The following is a 23228-nucleotide window of genomic DNA, read 5'->3' on the forward strand; positions in this document are numbered from 1 at the left end:
AAAAATGATAAGTTATCCGCCTTAAAAAATCGAAGTACTGAATTGGTTTGAGAATTTAATTCTTAATAATTTAAAACCAATTTGTCGAAACCTTAAGACTGAAATATCCTCTGATCTCCAACAAATATGAATACATTTTAAAGGATGCACAACTAATGACACAACAGCCAATTAAAAAAATGTAAATAACTTTAAATGACTTAATAAATAGTAAATTCGAGAAGTTTTTGTTCACATCCCTCCCACCCCAGCCGGCACAGCCCATACTGCATCTATATGTGAAGTGGATGCAATGTGTGACAGGATGCGCTAGGTACCAAATATCCTACTGTCATCCTTTGCTAGTTGCGCCTATGTATGCCATATTTTTCATGATGTGGTTTAATACTTAAAAATATCTGCAAATCCTCGCATTGATTATTATAAAATTTCAAGAACTATTATTATTATAATTATTCATTGTATTCAAGATTTTCACGAACATAGGGTACTACCAATGACTACAGCAGTAGGTATGGACTTGTTGTCTGGTAGCCATCTTTCCCTATCTCGACGTGTAGGAGCCTTGTAGATTGAGTGTTGTGTTGGGTGTGTTTTATAGTGATATTTTTAAATTCTGACCATTGCAGCAATTTTGACTAATCTCCCGGTGTCGACCCTCGCTCACTCATTGGCCTCTACTCTCCTGGATTTGAAATCTGCGTTTGTTTTGGATTCCGATGGATAGCTATGTTGTACCTCGTAGATTGAGTGTTGTGTTGGGCGTGTTTTATAGTGATATTTTTTATTTCTGACCATTGCAGCAATTTTGTCTAATATCCCGGTATCGACCCTCGCGCACTCATTGGCCTCTACTCTCCTGGGGCCTAAGTCTGTAACTTCGTTTTCTCCCGAGTTGGGAGAAAAGAGACTCGTGAAGCTCCAGTTTCATCCAACTGAAGTCTGTAACGGTAACGGAGAAAACTTTCTCCCAGTAACGGAGACTCTGACTCTCCTGGAGAGTATCTTTCTCCCGACTGAAGTCCGTAACGCGATTTGGAGAAACTGACGCGCCCTGGACGGGAGCTTGGGAGTCACCCGCCCGGGACCCGGCGATTCATTTTCTCCATAGGAGAAACGAGGAAAATACCAATGGCGGACCGTTGTGGGCGATCGTACTGCAGTTCTAATTGTATTCTAATATGGTTTTTTACGTATTTGTGACAAAATAGAACACGAAAATGCATTCTTCAAGTTTGGCAGGCAACTTATGTAGTGTAATTTGTGACAAGAATAGAAATTTTTGTATGGCTGCATTTGCAAGGAAACTACGTGCAGTGAACTTTCATTGTGCCTCTAGTATAAGTGAACAAAATTTGTGTCCTTAGTGTACCCCTTAGTGAATTGATTGCACATAGACGATGAAGTAAAGAGTGAAGTGTGTTGTGAATGTAACATCTTCGACGAAATTATTTCGCACGTATATAATTTAGGCTACGAATCAACTGTATACATTACGATGAAAGGTATCTAACTATGTATTGCGAAGGGGATATGTTTCATATTTGAACTAGTCTTACTTTAGGGATACATCGAACGCCTGTTAATTTTCATTCGTTTGTTCGCTTCTAAGTTCTGTTTGATTTTATTACGTATTGCATCTATTTCCAATTCCCGTTGTGAGACGTGAGGTTTTGGCAATGTTTACATTTCACGCATTTCGTTGTGTTGTTGTTTGTTTTTGTTTTGGTCATGTTACGGTGAGAGTGATAGTGAAATTCGAAGTTTGTTGGTGTTACAATAACTGGTTTAGCAATTTGTTTCAACCTATTCATTTAATTGTCTTCGCAATGTTAATGTGAAATAACGTAATCTGATTCTAAGTCGTTAGTGATGAGTAGGAAGTGAGGTGTAAAGAATCCTTTCGAACTTCAAGGAGTGCAAATTCTTTTAGTGTGTGCAAAGTGATTGGAAAACCGATTATCATGTTTTATTAGTGTTACATAATGGTGTTTTATATTTATTGTGAGCCAAGATATTTATTGAAACAGTTGATTCCGAATATAATGATTATAAGTATTAAAAAGATAGAAATGTGTGCGTTGTAGTGCTGTATGTGATATGATGAGCAATAAATATGTACAAGTAAGGGTAATTTTGCTTTGTTTTCTCTATATATACCTCTAGTAAACCATTTTCCCCATGTTTTCGCTATTCTACGCTGTCAGTCTTTGAAATTTTTAAAAGTAGCGAGGCAGGTTGTTGTGTTTCCTAAACTATAACATTTTGGGAGATTGTAACATATGTTACTAATTGCTGGCACGTAGGTATTTGCAAGAATAAATATGTACCATTCACACATTTATCTTAACGTTATTTTCTTTACGATTCTTTTCTGCATAGTAAAGTTTTTCAATTTTCTTTTTCCACTCCCACATTGTGTATTTCAGCTTTTCGAGGATAAATGCATGTAATACTGACGTTGATAGTTATGTTTTTCCATACTCATCATGCATTCACCAATGAAAGTAAGCATCCGAAGTGCAAAAAAATATGCCATATATATCATCAATGAATACAGCGGCCGTTTGTATACAAGATTACCTACATCTAAAACATAAAAATGCTTTGGTGTTACGCATTAGTCTCTCCTTTTTCAATGGTATAATATACTCTTTTGTGTGTACTAATGAACAAATATATCTGCGATGGATTTAAATCGATTTATCCACTATCAATTATAATGTCGATGCATCAATTTCTTTTATTTGAAAGTTTAACTTTAATGATGAACGAGTAGCCCTTATTACAGGTGAGAATCGTTTGATTTCCCTCTCGTTTTTTTATTTGAAACAAAGCTTTTCTATTGGTTCTTCACGGTATCGCCGGCTTCGGATTCAATATTTTTCATACCTACCTGCCGTTCCTGTCCGATACCGAGAATTAGAGTTTTCTCCGGTAGCGGCCAGGAACTGATGTTCTCTCCGCCAAGTTACGGACTACAGTCGGGAGAAAACTACGGGAGAGTACAGAGTCTCCGGAGAAAGGAGAATTCAAGTTACGGACTTAGGCCCCAGGATTTGAACTCTTGCGTTTGTTTTGGACTCCGATGGATAGCAATGTTGTACTGAAGTTCTCATATGTTGTCTTGTGTACGCCTGTATTCCTGTGTTCGCCTGTCTCTTGTTTTATGCTGAGTCATTAAAGTTATACTCTTGAAATAGAACGTGCTCTGATTTATCCCGAGTAGTGTAAAACAATCATGAGATAAAGAGAACCAGACAAGCAATATAGGAAATTAGTTCGACCGAGTTCAATATTCGGCCGTTAGATGGCAGCACTTTCGTGCATCCTCATCCTCACGGCATCTCTCTAAGTGCGGCGGTATCTCTCTTCCGCATCCCCTCGGCAGTGTACCGGCATATGGATGGCATCTATATGAAAGGATGTACTCATACTCTTTGCATCTGGATGACATCCAGCTGCCAAAAAGAAATTTGATGGTTTGTGCCGGCTGGGACACTACGGTGATTAAATTTCGTCAGGCACAAAAATAAATTAATGTATAAGCAAATGCAAAGTTTTTCAATCAATAGAAGATGGATCCCTCAGTCTCAGAAAGTGCGAGAAGGTTGAAAATATTAAGAAGTTACGTCATTTAAAATAAAAAATGTTGCAATGGCAACACTTCTACTTACCCAGATTCTGATGAAGGAAGCAAAAGTAGAACTTGAGCGGTTGATAAACTTTCGTTGGACAAGTTTCGCAAACAGCAAACACAACACTACAAAGTTACGTAATAACTGTAGATGATTACCGAGGTGCAGGTGAAACAAGTAAATGAAGAACTTAAGAGGCTGATAAACTTCGGCAGGATCAATTTCGCAAACGTCGAACACAACACAGTTAACGCAACATTATTCATGGGTCGTTGGATGTGAAAGCGGTAATCGCAGCAATCGCGATATCTTCGCGGACACTTCTGTTTATGTATCGATGGAAATAGACTATTGGTGGAATCGACTATCGACGGAATCCACAATCGATAGGTTGAAATCACGGGCGGGAGTCCAAATCTTGGCATTCAAAAACATAAAGTTTCGCCTCATGACTTGAGGAATAAATTCCACTGAAAAATATCTTTTTTGTTTCATCGCCTCAGTAGATAAAAAAGCACGAATGAAATCACATTTCGAAGAGCATTTTTCTTTATGAAACGAGGGACTTTTCATGACAGAATTCTTTTACATCTTAAGAGAGTTGATTGATTTTTTTAATTTAATCTGCATTTCTTCATAACCAAGGCGGACGGCGTTCTTGGGTGTTCCGAACAAAAATGATAGAACACTCTTGGTAGGCATTTTCTCGGGCGTTCACCTACGTTCCAACGCAGCCCAGTTAGATAGCGTTACGAGTGTTCCAGAGCAGAAAGGCAAACACACTCGGGAGGTGTTCTACCGCGTTCCTAGAGAATTTCTGAACTGGTTTATCAGCACAGCGTTTACTTACGTGCAAAAAAAGAGGGAAACACAAATACACGTGGGAGAACATCGACAAAGGCGATGAAAACATCTAAGAACGCATCAGAACCTCTAGAGAACATCTGTAAACACTCTCCAGCACCGTTATCAGCCTCCTTCATTTTTGCCAGGGCTGCCTCAAGCCATCCGGGAAAAATGAATTCACTGATGAATCAGTTTGAAGATATTAAATGAGATGACGTCTTTATCCAATGAAACTAGAAGGAAAGTAAGAAGAGAGTAGCGGCTCGAGCCGACACCTTTACAAAGAATGAAGATACCTGCGTACAAACGTAATTATTTGCTTTGCCAACCTCGCTGCCGTGAATGACACCTGCCCTTTGCAACAGGTCCCACTCCATGTTTTCAGGGAAGAGTTAGCTGGTAAGGTTTTCCAACTAAATTCCAAGTGTTTTTCACGTGACACCATCACGTGGACTACCATTCGTCTGGCTCCTACCCTTCCACATATTTGGCGTGAGTGGCCCTTTCTGAGGTAATTTAGATTTATTCCTGTCAGTGCACTTCTTGGGGTCATAGGAGCACGCAAGTAACGGAAAGGTTTTAGCCCATTGGAAAGGACACTATATTGAAGACTACATGTGGAAATAGTATACGGACAGAGTAACCTTTAAAGGACACTTATCGTTTACTAATGGCTACACTGTAGCGGATACAGAAAAGAAACTCAAGAGGGGGGCGCAAAAGATATCTTGACCAACCTTTACTTTTATCCTTAAAAAAATCAAGTCACATGCAAAGTCTAAGAAAGTATTATTTAAACTGATTATACGCAAATGAAATACAAAGCCAATTTATGATATAAAAAAGTAAAATTTGTAGTTCTGCAATGTTTGGTTATGCAGGCGGCCAGGAAAGGGTTGGGGGGCATGCCTCCCATATGCATCCGCCACTGAGATTACATATCGAAACAGTATATGAAAGGTATACATATACCTCTCAGATTCTGTTTCCATATGTAGCACATACGTATACAGTATATGAAAGGTATATATATACCTTTCGTATACTGTATACGTATACGCTTCAGGATACTGTTTATGTATGCTTAGAATCAAAAACATGTATACAGATTCTCACGGAAACAGTATACACCTGGTATACTTACGGTGTATGTATACCGTTACCAGTGTGCTGTCTGGGATGTTTCAAGCGGAAGCAATGACAAATTTCTTAGCAACAGTGAAGATGACCATCAAGAATAATTGATATCTGAAAATTTAATCTACTTGAAAAGGAGCCAAATGTTGATGATATTGTCCTTGTAAAATTTGAGCCCATAGATAATATGGATGTTTATTACATTGCCAAAGTAATATCAACAAAAGACAAAATTGGTGATGTAGAAGTTTGTTTTTTAAAGGAAAAGCTTAAACAACGAAGGCTATTATAGTTTTCGTCTCATCTTAGATGTTTCATTGATTAGACTTTCTGATATAATGATTTTGCCAAAACCTTCACTTATGGCTAACACAGCAAGGCTCCATACTTTTTATAAGGTTGCTGTTAACTTTAAATTGATATCTTTAAACTTAAGTATTATAACCAGTGGCGTAACTAGACATATGCTTTGGGGGGGATGGCAAGGCCTGGGGTGGCAATCCCCCCCCCCCCCCAGGCAAATGGGATCCGTGAAAATCTTTGAAAAACGACGTCTGGAAATACATTTCACATCATTTTGGCACTTAGAAGTTAACTTCACGCAGATACAGTTATTATATGTCAAAACAAGACTATGTATAGTTATAAGTATTTTTTTATTTGTCTAAGGCTTTGAGGGGGGGATCTATCCCCTCATCCCCCCATACCACTGATTATAACCTTTCCATTAGTATTTTAAATGTCAAAGAGGTTTATTTGTAAAATAAACTTCCTTTATAAGTACAATTTACAATAAATAGCTGTTAAAATGTATTATGTATTCTTGAGTTCATTACCATGTCTCATTGTGGCCCCACTTTCGGCACTTATTTAGACACTTGCAAGGATTTTTGTGAAGTAACTTCAGAGCCATTCAAATTTACATTACATCATCGTAAGAAGAGAAGAATTTGTAGAAAACAGAGAAGTTATCAGCTGAAAAGACAGAAATAAATAATGTCAATTGGAAAAACTATGAAAAATGATGTACTGATATTTGTGTCATTGTGGCCCACTCTCCCCTACCTCTCAATTAGCAGGTTAGTTTATGAACACATTTTTTATTCAAATGTTTTCTGCATATTTAATCTCCATTGTGAAAGATGCCAGCAGGAAGATGTTTTTTCTCCCTTATCAACACATTTCATTCCATATTTTATAGTATCTAAGTCGTCCTTCTGCTAGTTTTATACTGCTTCAAAGAAACACTTCAACCTTGTTACATGGTAACTCTTCCACTCTCTCTATATCTGAAATATATTCACCCATGAAAAGATTTTTTTGAACAAAAAGAAAGGTGGGATCACAAACCAGCATGGAGAATAGAATTATTGGGAATATTATTAGGAGCATTATCCCATTTATGCCAAAGGTTTGAAAAATGCGAATTTTACCTTGATTTTTACATATTATAGTGTGACATTTTTTAATGTTCCCCCCCCCCCCCCCAAATTTCTGATACCCCCCCCCCCCAGAAATTCCTCCGAACTTATCCGCAGAACTTCTCCCGCTAAGGTTTTTCGCGCTAAGGATTTTCGCGCAAAGGCCCTTCCACAAAGGCCCTGTCTCGCAAAATCCTGTCTCCGGAAAATCCTGCCTCCGGAAAACCTGCCTCCGGAAATCAGCATCCGAAACAACCACCCGTAACCAGCCCCGAACCCAGCCTACCTGCAATGCAAGACTACTGCGGAGGAATACTTACTCCATGGCAAGCAAGGGGAAATGGGTGCTAAGTCCCTAGTATGCACTTTGGAGTGAGAAGTTTTACCATAGTCCTATCACAACTCTCTCTCCCTCCAACACCTCACCCCACTGTCTCTCCCCTCCTTGTGTTCCAATGAATATCACTCTGATTCAGCTGATGTCTCCAACCCAGAAGTTTGAGGGGGAAATTCTGGCCGGTATGCTGTTCACTCCAACCCAGGGATGATGTTTTGCGGAGCAGCCTGTCAACAGGGACAGTGACGCAGCGGATTGAACATCGGCCTGACTACCTTGGAAAAACCCCTCCCCTCAATCCTGTCTCGTCGTGCAAAAGCTAACCTCTCTTCTGCTCGGGCCCTGGTCGTGGACGCATGGCCAGTGGGACAAGGCCAATTTAGAAAAAGTATACTGCTGGTATTTAGTTGGTAATGTTTCCTATGGGATCATTAATTATCATCATTGTTTTCTGTAATACTTCTGATTTTGAATACTCTACTTGGAATAGATATTGAACGAAAATACTCGTAAATTATTTTTGGCAATTTTTTTTCTTGTGAGCTGATTTCTTGTTTGTGGAGTCTTTTCCCTGACTACGGGGATACTATGCCGCTCCGTCGCTTTTCGTCAATGGATAATTTCCATTCGCGGCCTGTCAACGAAGCGCGTACGCAGCATGTGAATGTCCGCTATGAAGCACGTACGATAGGATACGAAGCGCGCAGGAACACAGCACTCAGGCTAATCTCAATCGATTGGGTCGAAAATTAGATATATCGTAACTCGCACGATCGAAAAATGTATCGAACGCAACACAATCGATAGCTACCAACCGTAGCGAGAATGTTATGAATCATTATGAAGTGTAAGTCCTCAATAGGTAAATAATACTATATCATGAATTCTAATTACCATGATATCATACTATTTACCTATTGAGAACTTACAAAACTTACTCGGCCACTTAAATAACTCTGCGAAAAATGAGATTCTCATGGCTAATTCACTCATCCCCAACATGCAGCATTCATAAGTGGATCGTACTTACTTGGAAACCTTGAGATGTTAATAAGAGTAATTTCTTACTAAGTTTGACACTAAATAAGACATCACATGGCCCATGAGCATTGAAAATCTTACCCTAAAGCCTGACGAAATGAAATTTTTAAATAAAAATTGCCGATGAAACAGGACTGCTGACACATCTGCTATTAGTATGATCGAATTCATCAGAACGCAAGCAATAATTAACGTATAGTTCAGTCTCAGCTACTAAAACGTACCCGTACCAGGCGCTAAAGTATTTAAAAAATTATTTGGGATTAGTATAAAAGTCTCTACGTCACTGCAGTAGATGTATCAACCTATTAAAAATATGAAAGTCCAGCCAAATCACCAGCATAAACATTTGTAAAATAAAATATGATATCTCAAAGATCACACATCCGAAATTATACGTACTTTGCATGAAGTCATCACCACAAGAAATTTGAAGAGGCAGGAAAGAAAAAACCACAGAAACAAAATACAGGTACTACGTATTTTCTTTAGTCAATCACAATAATATTTCCAATTTTCTCTTCTAACCCACATCTAATTTAGCGAAACAATTACTCTTATTCTCTTTTGAATAGAAAATTATTTAAAAAGAGGACTGGCCGATACATAATACCTATCTTCAATACTTTCTCCTATGAACGTCCACTATCACAGCATCAACTTGCACAAATCAAATCCACATCCACAAATATGTCACTTCTGCCACAATGTCTGTCTTCTTGGCGACAGGTAACAGTGAAGCAATGGTACCTTCCTCCAATCTTGGCACCTTCAATTCAGCAAGAATTTTCTCCTCGTCTTCTCGTCCAAGGCCACAGATTATTTTCTGATATCACAAGGTGCGATGTGAAGCTCGCACACCTAAAATTAATAAATAATAAAATACCATGTAACTTATTAGGTCAAATCATTTCCAATTTTTGGTATTTCTGCATGAGAAATCAAATTACTAGGCTCGTAAATATTGTAAATAATTGTATACCTAATTTTTTTTATTTTAAACTATAACATAAGATAATTTGAAATGATGAAAGCCGACGTGTAATACACCATAGGGCAAGCTAAGAAACAACATACGACTCTATAAACTTGGCTCCTAATTCCTAGTTTTTCCTTTAACCACACGTTTACTGAATAAATTGGTACAAAAAATACAACTAAAATGCAAGAATTTTCAAATGAATAGCTGCTACAATATTTTGAATCACCATTTTCAGTACTGAAGTGATGCATCAACATCCCGAAGCCACTTATAACTTAAAATTAGATCGAAATAATTACAGCGAGAAATAGTACATACCTCACAGTTTTTCGTAGCGGTGAAATGTTTTCTTCTTATAGCCCAAATGCACTTCTTCTTCAACTCAGGATCTCTTTCGAATAGAAAATTATTTAAAAGAGGACTGGTCGATACATAAAAACTATCTTCAATACTTTCTCCGATGAAAGTCCACTATCACAGCATCAACTTGCACAAATCAAATCCACATCCACAAATATGTCACTTCTGCCACAATGTCTGTCTTCTTGGCGACAGGTAACAGTGAAGCAATGGTACCTTCCTCCAATCTGGGCACCTTCAATTCAGCAAGAATTTTCTCCTCGTCTTCTCGTCAAAGGCCACAGATTATCTTCTGATATCACAAGGTGCGATGTGAAGCTCACACACCTAAAATTAATAAATAATAAAATACCATGTAACGTATTAGGTCAAATCATTTCCAATTTTTGTATTTCTCCATGAGAAATCAAATTACTAGGCTCGTAAATATAGTAAATATTTGTATGCCTGATATTTTTATTGTTTTAGACTATAGCATAAGATAATTTGAAATGATGAAAGCCGACGTGTAATACACCATAGGGCAAGCTAAGAAGCAATATTCGATCCTATAAACTTGGCAGCTTATTCCTAGTTTCTCCTTTAACCACACGTTTACCGAATGAATTAATACAAAAAAGACAACTAAAATGCAAGAATTTTCAAATGAATTGCTGCTACAATATTTTGAATCACCATTTTTAGTACTGAATAGTACTGAATAGTACTATAGTACTTCAGTACTGAATAGTTCGGGATGTTGATGCATCAACATCCCGAAGCCACTTCTAACTTAAAATTACATCCAAATAATTACAGCGAGAAAGAGTACATACCTCACAGTTTTTCGTAGGGGTGAAATGTTTTCTTCTTATCGCCCAAATGCACTTCTTCTTCAACTCAGGATCTTTTGGAAAGCTAAAATTTTGAACCATGTCCCGGAGTTTCCATTACATCCCGACAATACACACACGAAAGGCATTTTTAACTAAAATACCTCACAAACACGTTTCTGAAGCCCAGTGAAAGAAATTAAAGAATAAGGGAAACATCCCCAGACGGCACAGAACCGTCCGTATCTAATTCGTAAGTACATAGTACCCATTGACTACGGGGATACTATGCCGCTCCGTCACTTTTCGGTAATAGATAATATTCATTCCCGACCTGTCGACGAAGCGCGTACGTAGCATCACCATTGCCGGACACTATTTTTCACCAACTTAACCACAAAAATCCCTGAAATGTGGTGAGACGTAACTTAAACGACGCGATCTCCAAAGGTCAGTGCTGGCTTTTGATCGGGCCTTCTTTGGAAGGATATGGCACCACCCGCGAAAGAAAATAGTCCCAGACTGAATACAGGTTTATCGATGAGATACAATTTTGTAGGTGCATATGATTTTGCCAGCCCTCTTGTATCTTTTTTCTTCATTAAAAGAAATAAGAAACAAAACTTTTTTAATAACTTCCTAATCGCGATTTCTTGTATCCACTTATATGTTGATGGTCCACCTTCGCAGACGGCACAGAACCCTCCGTATCTAATTCGTATGTACATAGTACCCATTGACTACGGGGATACTGTGCCGCTCCGTCGCTTTTCGTCAATGGATAATTTCCATTCGCGGCCTGTCGACGAAGCGCGTACGCAGCATGTGAAGGTCCGCTATGAAGCACGTACGATAGGATACGAAGCGCGCAGGAACACAGCACTCAGACTAATCTCAATCGATTAGGTCGAAAATTAGATATATCGTAACTCGCACGATCGAAAAATGTATCGAACGCAACACAATCGATAGCTACCGACCGTAGCGAGAACCTTAATACGAATCATTATGAATTGTAAGTTCTCAACAGGTAAATAATACTATATCATGGTATTTAGAATTCATGATACAGTATTATTTACCTATTGAGAATTTACAAAACTTATTCGGCCACTTAAATAACTGCGAAAAATGAGATTCTCAAGGCTAATTCACGCATCCCCAGCATCCAGCATTCTTAAGTGGCTCGTACTTACTTGGAAACCTTGAGATGTTAATAAGAGTAAATTCTTATTAATTTTGACACTAAATAAGACATCACATAGCCCACGAGCATTAAAAAGCTTACCCTAAAGCCTGACGAAATAAAATTTTTAAATAAAAATTGCCGATGAAACAGGATTGCTGACACATCTGCTATTAGTATGATCGAATTCATCAAAATGCAAGCAAAAATTAACGTATAGTTCAGTGTCAGCTACTAAAACTTACCCATGTCAGGCGCTAAAGTATTTGAAAAATTATTTGGGATGAGTAAAAGTCTCAAGGTCACTGCAGTAAATGTATCAACCTATTAAAAATATGAAAGTCCTGCCAAATCACCAGCATAAACACTTGTAAAATAAAACATGGTATCTCTTAGATCACACCTCCGATTTTATACTTACTTTGCATGAAGTCACCACCACAATAAATTTTAAAGAGGCAGGAAAGAAAAAACCCACAGAAATACAATACATATATTATGTATTTTCTATTGTCAACCACAATAATATTTCCAATTTTCTCTTCTATCCCACATCTAATTTAGCGAAACAATTACTCTTATTCTCTTTCAAATAAAAAATTATTTAAAAGAGGATCGACTGGTCGATACATAAAAACTATCTTCAATACTTTCTCCGATGAACGTCCACTATCACAGCATCAACTTGCACAAATCAAATCCACATCCACAAATATGTCACTTCTGCCACAATGTCTGTCTTCTTGGCGACAGGTAACAGTGAAGCAATGGTACCTTCCTCCAATCTGGGCACCTTCAATTCAGCAAGAATTTTCTCCTCGTCTTCTCGTCCAAGGCCACAGATTATTTTCTGATATCACAAGGTGCGATGTGAAGCTCACACACCTAAAATTAATAAATAATAAAATACCATGTAACGTATTAGGTCAAATCATTTCCAATTTTTGGTATTTCTCCATGAGAAATCAAATTACTAGGCTCGTAAATATATATCAAATATTTGTATGCCTGATATTTTTATTGTTTTAAACTATAGCATAAGATAATTTTTAATGATGAAAACCGACGTGTAATACACCATAGGGCAAGCTAAGAAGCAATATTTGATCCTATAAACTTGGCAGCTAATTCCTAGTTTCTCCTTTAACCACACGTTTACCGAATGAATTAATACAAAAAAACAACTAAAATGCAAGAATTTTCAAATGAATTGCTGCTACAATATTTTGAATCACCATTTTTAGTACTGAATAGTACTGAATAGTACTATAGTACTTCAGTACTGAATAGTTCGGGATGTTGATGCATCAACATCCCGAAGCCACTTCTAACTTAAAATTACATCCAAATAATTACAGCGAGAAAGAGTACATACCTCACAGTTTTTCGTAGGGGTGAAATGTTTTCTTCTTATCGCCCAAATGCACTTCTTCTTCAACTCAGGATCTTTTGGAAAGCTAAAATTTTGAACCATGTCCCGGAGTTTCCATTACATCCCGACAATACACACACGAAAGGCATTTTTAACTAAAATACCTCACAAACACGTTTCTGAAGCCCAGTGAAAGAAATTAAAGAATAAGGGAAACATCCCCAGACGGCACAGAACCGTCCGTATCTAATTCGTAAGTACATAGTACCCATTGACTACGGGGATACTATGCCGCTCCGTCACTTTTCGGTAATAGATAATATTCATTCCCGACCTGTCGACGAAGCGCGTACGTAGCATCACCATTGCCGGACACTATTTTTCACCAACTTAACCACAAAAATCCCTGAAATGTGGTGAGACGTAACTTAAACGACGCGATCTCCAAAGGTCAGTGCTGGCTTTTGATCGGGCCTTCTTTGGAAGGATATGGCACCACCCGCGAAAGAAAATAGTCCCAGACTGAATACAGGTTTATCGATGAGATACAATTTTGTAGGTGCATATGATTTTGCCAGCCCTCTTGTATCTTTTTTCTTCATTAAAAGAAATAAGAAACAAAACTTTTTTAATAACTTCCTAATCGCGATTTCTTGTATCCACTTATATGTTGATGGTCCACCTTCGCAGACGGCACAGAACCCTCCGTATCTAATTCGTATGTACATAGTACCCATTGACTACGGGGATACTGTGCCGCTCCGTCGCTTTTCGTCAATGGATAATTTCCATTCGCGGCCTGTCGACGAAGCGCGTACGCAGCATGTGAAGGTCCGCTATGAAGCACGTACGATAGGATACGAAGCGCGCAGGAACACAGCACTCAGACTAATCTCAATCGATTAGGTCGAAAATTAGATATATCGTAACTCGCACGATCGAAAAATGTATCGAACGCAACACAATCGATAGCTACCGACCGTAGCGAGAACCTTAATACGAATCATTATGAATTGTAAGTTCTCAACAGGTAAATAATACTATATCATGGTATTTAGAATTCATGATACAGTATTATTTACCTATTGAGAATTTACAAAACTTATTCGGCCACTTAAATAACTGCGAAAAATGAGATTCTCAAGGCTAATTCACGCATCCCCAGCATCCAGCATTCTTAAGTGGCTCGTACTTACTTGGAAACCTTGAGATGTTAATAAGAGTAAATTCTTATTAATTTTGACACTAAATAAGACATCACATAGCCCACGAGCATTAAAAAGCTTACCCTAAAGCCTGACGAAATAAAATTTTTAAATAAAAATTGCCGATGAAACAGGATTGCTGACACATCTGCTATTAGTATGATCGAATTCATCAAAATGCAAGCAAAAATTAACGTATAGTTCAGTGTCAGCTACTAAAACTTACCCATGTCAGGCGCTAAAGTATTTGAAAAATTATTTGGGATGAGTAAAAGTCTCAAGGTCACTGCAGTAAATGTATCAACCTATTAAAAATATGAAAGTCCTGCCAAATCACCAGCATAAACACTTGTAAAATAAAACATGGTATCTCTTAGATCACACCTCCGATTTTATACTTACTTTGCATGAAGTCACCACCACAATAAATTTTAAAGAGGCAGGAAAGAAAAAACCCACAGAAATACAATACATATATTATGTATTTTCTATTGTCAACCACAATAATATTTCCAATTTTCTCTTCTATCCCACATCTAATTTAGCGAAACAATTACTCTTATTCTCTTTCAAATAAAAAATTATTTAAAAGAGGATCGACTGGTCGATACATAAAAACTATCTTCAATACTTTCTCCGATGAACGTCCACTATCACAGCATCAACTTGCACAAATCAAATCCACATCCACAAATATGTCACTTCTGCCACAATGTCTGTCTTCTTGGCGACAGGTAACAGTGAAGCAATGGTACCTTCCTCCAATCTGGGCACCTTCAATTCAGCAAGAATTTTCTCCTCGTCTTCTCGTCCAAGGCCACAGATTATTTTCTGATATCACAAGGTGCGATGTGAAGCTCACACACCTAAAATTAATAAATAATAAAATACCATGTAACGTATTAGGTCAAATCATTTCCAATTTTTGGTATTTCTCCATGAGAAATCAAATTACTAGGCTCGTAAATATATATCAAATATTTGTATGCCTGATATTTTTATTGTTTTAAACTATAGCATAAGATAATTTTTAATGATGAAAACCGACGTGTAATACACCATAGGGCAAGCTAAGAAGCAATATTTGATCCTATAAACTTGGCAGCTAATTCCTAGTTTCTCCTTTAACCACACGTTTACCGAATGAATTAATACAAAAAAACAACTAAAATGCAAGAATTTTCAAATGAATTGCTGCTACAATATTTTGAATCACCATTTTTAGTACTGAATAGTACTGAATAGTACTATAGTACTTCAGTAATGAATAGTTCGGGACGTTGATGCATCAACATCCCGAAGCCACTTCTAACTTAAAATTACATCCAAATAATTACAGCGAGAAAAAGTACATACCTCACAGTTTTTCGTAGGGGTGAAATGTTTTCTTCTTATCGCCCAAATGCACTTCTTCTTCAACTCAGGATCTTTTGGAAAGCTAAAAACTTGAACCATGTACCGGAGTTTCCATTACATCCCGACAATACACACACGAAAGGCATTTTTAACATAAATATCTCACAAACACGTTTCTGAAGCCCAGTGAATGAAATTAAAGAATAAGGGAAACTTCACCATTACCAGACACTCTATTTTTCACAAACTTAGCCACAAAATTCCTGAAATGTGGTGAGACGTGACGTAAACGATGCGATCTCCAACGGCTTGTGCTAGCTTGTGAAGGCATGTGATCTTTCTAGGAGGATATGGCACGATGGCACCAGATGGCACCACCCGCAAAAGAAAATAGTCCCAGACCGAATACAGTTTTATCGATGAGATACAATTTTATCGATGCATATGAATTTGCCAGTCCTCTTGCATCTTTTTTCATCATTAAAGGAAATAAAGAAACAAAACCTTTTTAGTAACTTCCTAAGCGCGATTTTTGTATCTCTATGGTCCACCCTCGTATTCAGGTACGAAAACTTCCTGTGCCGTCTGGGTCCGCCCCCCCGAAGTATAATAACACAATCATTTTCCTTCATAATAGAAATCAAAATATTGAAAAATAATGAATTTTAAAAATATTTCTTTGACCATTGAAGTTTTTTCGATTATGAAAAGTGTTTGAATAACTTGAATTCCAATACTTACTATCCTGTTTTTCAAAACTTTTCCCACCTGGTTTTGGACCCCCCCCCAAACGAAATTCCTGACTACGCCACTGTACACAATAGTTTCTGTAATTGTGTGAAAAAAGCTCATTTAGAAGTTCTTCCATTCATGTTTTAGGATGTAACCTATTTGTGTGGCTGACAATGAGACATCGCTAGAGTGATGTTCAGTATTAGAATGCCGATCTTATTTTCTGAAACGAAATAGGTGTGGTAGAAAAAAGTCACAGCTTTCTTCCACATAGGCCCGGGTGCGATTCTCATCTTAAGATTTTGTAGTATAAGTTCCGTTGAGAAACTACGTCAGTCAAGTACCTCGATAGCCGAGGTTGTTAAATCTCTAGTTCGTGATCCTGTAATATGCAGGTCCTGGGTTCAAGACCACGTGAAGGCCAATTTTTTTAATGCCCTATAACTTAAGAAATCACTGTTGCAACTCATCCCCATTCGTTTAATTTAGTTTATTAGCGATTTTTTTTTAATTTTTATGTTAATTTATGGATTTTTAGTTTTTATTTTATCCTACCCTTCCTGTACCCTTCATTGAGGCTGGCCAAACCCTTCCCGTACCCTCCAGGAAGGAGAGGGCGTACCCACCAATGTTCTAAAATACCCTTCGTGTACCCTTGCTGAAGGGTACACTTATCCTTCCTTTACCCTTCATCGAGGCTGGCCAAACCCTTCCCGTGCCCTCCAGGAAGGAGAGGGCGTACCCACCAATGTTCTAAAATACCCTTCGTGTACCCTTGCTGAAGGGTACAGGAAGGGTACACCTATCCTTCCTGTACCCTCAATGGAGGGTAAACCTCTCCTTAATGGAGGAGTTTATTTTTATCAGGGAAGTGGCTAATATGCTGAGCATATGTTAAAAACATATGTTGAGCATGTGTGGAAAACATGCTGAGCATATGTTGAAAACTTGTGTTGAACATATGTTGAGCATGTGCCTTGCCGGACATTTACATATGCTCAGCATGTGCTGAAATTATGTTGAACACATCTTACATATGTGTTGAAAATGCCTTGAGCATACTCTGAACACAAATTGTGCTACTAGGGGAGACTCACGTTTCTCACGAAATGTCTGCTTCTCAGACATTGCCAGTTTCTGAAGCGTTAATAATTGTTAAACAATTACTCAGTGATTTTCCGTCATTTGAAGTCTCTAATAGTGAGAATTGGTTTAATTTCATGTTAAAAATCAATGAAATTGTTACTTTGTCTTTGGTTCCTCTGTCAACGTTATTGTACCTTTTGGTATCTAAACTTCATGCCAACTCTCGTCATTTTTGGTTGTCTATGTTAAACTTGAATCTCTCATGGCCTCAAATCACAGAAAGAGTTTGGGCTAGAATCGTTAGTGACAGAGAGTTTGATCGCTTGATCACCACGAAAGTTAAGAGATTCCATGGATTGCAATTTCCTCGCGAGACGCCCCACGATTTCGTGTCTTCTGTGCGTAATGCTATTCAAGTATTAGGTTTGCATTACTCAGAGTCTTGCATTGTGCGACTCATTATTCAAGGGCTTAATCCATTAACTAAATCTGCAATTATGTTCTCAAATCAGCCCAACACGTTTGAAGAATTGGACTCGAATTATCACGCAGGCTTCTAAACATTTGATGGACTGTGCTGAATATTCCAACACTTTCCATCGTATCTCTAGGAACACGTCTGCTGTTGCCTCTTCCAGTGTGTCTAGGGAAGTTTCCATTCCTATTAAATGTTCTTACTGTCATAAACCTGGCCACGAAGTGAACGAGTGTCGCATAAGACGACGATTTACTCAGCCGGCCGTGAGTTTGATGAGTATCCGTGACAAGTGTTTGTCTCGATTGCCTATTTTATCCATTAACCTTCATTCAGTGCCATGCCAAGCTTTTATTGATGCTGGGTGTTCAGTTTCCTTGTGTGATGAAGATTTCTTAGCTTCTCTGAAATGTTCCCGGAGAAAGATTATTCGTAAGAATGTTGGCATCGATTTAATTACGGTGTCGGGGCAGCCATTTCATATTAATTCCACTGTCTTTCTCAAGGTCCAAATAGGCTAGTTTTCTTGGAACCACGTGTTTTATTTAGCCAAAATTCCGTTTCCTGTGTTACTCGGTGTGGATTTCATTTTTAATTCAAACATGATCATTCGTGCGACGAATGTCAGTTTTGAAAATGCCCCGCAATTCCGCTTTTCTTTCACGGACAAGTGCGAAGCGTTTAAATCGGCGCCACGCAAGTAACATTGATTGTTGGGTCTCGGTTGGGGAACCGTAGTCACGGTTGGCTCATTGTGGGTGGATATGCCTACCAAATTCCGCTGTTGGCCCAACGCAGATATTGTTCGGCGGCCCAACGAAACGGTTTATGCTGTTGGGATATTGTTCGGTGGCCCAACGGAAATCCCCAACGATGGCCCTACGAAATGGATTATCATTGGGCCACCGTTGGGACATCATACCATTTCCTCAATTTCCGCCATGAGCGCTGCAAACAAAATTCCGACAAGATCTTCAACACAGAGATGGGCAAAATTCCATTGTAATCGATTTATCGTATCAAATGGTTATCGGATCGGTAGCATCTATTCATTAAAAAATAGGGATGGCATAATCAATTGCTTTGACAGTCAGTGCTGCCGACTATGTGCAGGCAGAATAATTATTTTACCTTTGATGTATCCAATTATACTCCAAGTTGATACAATCAAATGAAGATAATGCCAAACAAATGGTAAGCTTTACCTCATCTCTCATCATATCATAATGCGTCCGATTCACGTGACTTTGCGAATTATAGTGGTATTCCTACACGTAATGTTAAATTTACTGCAATAATGACATGTCACAGTTTTTCCCAAGTTTTTATGAAAAAATTTCCATAATTGACTTTCTAAGGGAGCCGCGTATGAATTTTTTCTTTCACTAGAATATCCAGTCTACTTGGATTAAATTTCAAAATAAGATTATAGCCGCCGGTGCTTGATTCACATGCGATATTTGGAAACAAAGAGTGCCGCCGAGTTTTTCAAGTGAAAGTCGAGCTTAACCAATCGATACAACGATTGAATCGACACCTCAAAATCGAAAGAATCGGAACTCAACAATCGAACACTATCGATTGTCGATTATTTTCACCCATCCGCCATCATTACTAGTGATGAGCGGAACCAAGCCGCTGTTACTCCCGAGAAAAAAGTGGCTTGTTTTTGAGGCCGCGGTAAATGTCGGAACTAAAGGCAGCACCTGTCCTCAACCCTGGCAGACGTCGTAATGGCATTGAAACCCGTGTAAATTAAGGAAATATTTGCGGAGAATATGTTGGATTCCATAGATATAAGGCTAAATCTTATCATTTTAAATTCAATAACCATTCTTTCATGTGAACTGTATGAGCTTACGCAGGGATTCTAACACTCCTGTACATTGATATTGCGAATTATATGCCGGTGACTTTTTCCCTTAGGCTACGAACTTGTAACTGCTAAGTACGCCTTTAAGCAATGGAATAAATACTGGAGATTATCTACGACATTAGCGAACGGATTCTCATCACAGTAAGGTGATGCTTACGTAAATGACGCGATACAAAAACTAAATATTTATCACAACAGATGCACAGTACAAATTTCTCAGATTAGGTGATGGAAGAGAGTTATACTAAAAATAAATTCATTATATCTATCTTATTAAAGGTTTGGTTCAAAATGAAAAGAAGTAAATACCCATTGCATTTAAGTAATTTATTCAGGTTTGGAGATAACTTTGAAACATGTGTAGATATAGATTGAACAAATAAAAAGAACAATGTGACCTTCTCAATACAGGGAAGTGGTAAACTCCATAAAAGGGTTAAGTATGCATGTATTGCGATGACCTCGTCCCTTAAAAGTTTATCTGCACATTCATTATGGCTAAGTTTCCAATTCACGACATAAAAATCTTCCAATCTGAGTCATTACTGGCACCTATCAAAGAACATCACTGCCACACAAAATTATAAGTATCCAATAATTTTCTCCACAGATGAACCGTCTTAACATAGATGATCCTGTAAGCTGGAATCATTGCAAATGATAGGAAAAACATTATAGGAATATCAATCTGTACTGTCACATTACAAAAAACACCACTTTGGCACCGAAAACATACTGAAGTCATTTTCTTAACAGATATTGCTGATAAACAGATGAAGCCTTAGTACAGCCCATTACTCATGACTAACAAATTTATAAGATTCTACGTAGCTAAGGAAATCTCCAATCATTAAAAGATTATACCTAAAGAGCATTAAATGATCATAATCAACATTCATATTAATTCTAACTTACTTGATGAACAACATTGATTACCATCTGAACTGAGGTAAATAGTAAAAGCATTGGCACCGAAGCCTGAAGTCACTCAACACACGTGGCAATGGTATATTTGTAATCCAAACAAATATGATGAGTTTACCCTATTGGAAATTTCTTATAAGAAAATTTCTTATCAGAAATTGGACATATTTCTTATAAGAAAATTTCTTATAAGAATTTTTCTATAAGAAAATTTCTTATCAGAAATTGGGCATATTTCTTATAAGAAAATTTCTTGTAAGAATTTTTCTATAAGAAAATTTCTTATCAGAAATTGGGCATATTTCTTATAAGAAAATTTCTTATAAGAATTTTTCTTAAAAGAATATTTCTTCTAACTATCAGTTACAAAATGATATTTATAACAAATTTTCTGATGGAAATATTTATTATAAATATTATATCAACATGCTTAAAACACTTGCGCAAACTTCTATAAAAACCTACATAAGATTTACATCCCTACTGAGAGTACAAAGTTAGCACTATACCTAATTCAATCCAAATGTAGACGCCTATATCTTATACAACAAACCTAATGATTTCCCATGAACCAAATGTAGATGTCTATCATCAGTGTACATCAAAAAGGACATTGAAGCCCTGTAAAGTTCACCTGGCTGGCCAGGCAAGGCGAGATACCATAGAGGTCTTTCAGGGCATGGGTTCTGTATAGGGTTAATGTCCCCACATGCTAAAAGAAACTAAAATCAATGAAACCAACGATAGCCTAGAATGATATACTGATAATTGAATACAACTTTGGCAATCATTAGGCAATGAAAGATACAGGAATTGCAATATGGAATATGATTTAACCTGGAAAATTGAAGAAGCAAATGAAATAAAATTCAAGTTCCACTGGCGATAGGTACTTCAAGAAATTATATGGGAAGGAAGAGTAAAATTTGATAAATCAAATGCATATGAGCAATGTTTATTTAAGATACCAGAGAGAATGAGACCTCTACACCCCTATGAAAAAATTGTATAAACCTGTTTCAAAATTTTATACAATTTATACAATTACCATGGTAATTGTATAAATTGTATAAAATTTTGAAACAGGTTTATACAATTTTTTCATAGGGGCATGCAGATTTGGATAGATAATGAAAGAAATAAGCAAAGCAAAATGGAATTTGATGCCATTTTGGAGAAAAGGATATGTAGAATATGGCTAACAATAATTGCAAGATTTAGGGAAATTAATAGGAATCCCAGAAACACTGATTGAGAATAATAGTTGATGTATTTTTCATAAAATAATAATTGTGCAGATGTTATTTAGGTTTACTCATACAAATTCATTCTCTCCAGAGACGACTAAATCACTCACTTTGTCCATTGAAACACTGTTTTCATTAAAACTTCCACTTATATTAGATATGTCACAATCTGAAAAATATACAAGTCTATCTAAATTAACGATGAAAAGTTTAAAATTCTACGAAACTGTTTGTTTAAGGTGACATGATTTTAGGAATGCCAGTTTTGTAAGACTTACCAAATGAGGTCAATGCCTTATTTTTGTTAGAAGCACACGACTTATTTCATTAAACAGGTCACACAAAAACATGGTGAATGATTAACATATAAAAGCAATACCTAGCAACCTAACAACCAAACAAGGTTTCCATGGCAACCGTATCCTGCAACGTATGCAATCGTAGTATACATCGTGCTTATTCATGGCCCATATCAAACTTCCATCGGTTAAGTAATCTATAGACTCGAAACAGACAGATTTTATAAGTGTACAATTTTTCGTGTGCTCTTAGGGATATATATTAACAAGTCTCATAAGAAGAAGCCTCAACTTCTTGGAACCATTTATGTCAAATACCATGCTGAAAACGCCAATAAATTAGCAGAACATTACTTAACAAAGAGTTATACATTATTTCCAAAAAAATCTTATAAGAATTTCTTAAATAATTATAAATTGCCAACATAAGTTACGGTGACTTAAATGCATGCCGGATAAAAACCTGAAAGTTATGTGACCTGCGCAACATTCTTATAGAATGCTATAAGAAATGCAAAGTTCTTATAAGAATTTCTGTAAGACTTATAGAATCCTATAAGAATTTCTGTAAGACTTATAGAATCCTATAAGAATTCTGTAAGACTTATAGAATCCTATCAGAATTCTGTAAGACTTACAGATATCTATAAGTCTTACAGAATTCTTATAAGAATTTCTGTAAGACTTATAAGAAATTTCCAATAGGGTATAAGATGAATTGAAATAAGTTGAGCATGGTATCTCATCCTTAGGAGATCATCATATCTATGAAAAACAAATATTACATTAGCCATTGAAATGTCAATAAGTAATAAATATAGATAATCAACATTTATAGTACAAGGTACTCACTGGATGATTTTCCTGAGTTATACTCCGAAGGGTAACATTTACAT

The 23228-nt window shown here is 37.1% G+C and overlaps 1 long non-coding RNA gene across 1 annotated transcript; it reads right to left on the bottom strand.

Annotated features, from left to right (window-relative positions):
* Positions 1 to 20168: 20168 nt before the first annotated feature.
* On the bottom strand, positions 20169 to 20878 carry LOC124171807. The gene is made up of 2 exons (XR_006867970.1): positions 20778 to 20878; positions 20169 to 20504 (listed from the first exon to the last, which is right to left on the bottom strand). It is a non-coding gene; the product is annotated as an uncharacterized LOC124171807 (long non-coding RNA).
* Positions 20879 to 23228: the final 2350 nt, after the last annotated feature.

This window comes from Ischnura elegans, chromosome X (assembly GCF_921293095.1).
Source record: "Ischnura elegans chromosome X, ioIscEleg1.1, whole genome shotgun sequence".
NCBI lineage: Eukaryota > Metazoa > Arthropoda > Insecta > Odonata > Coenagrionidae > Ischnura > Ischnura elegans.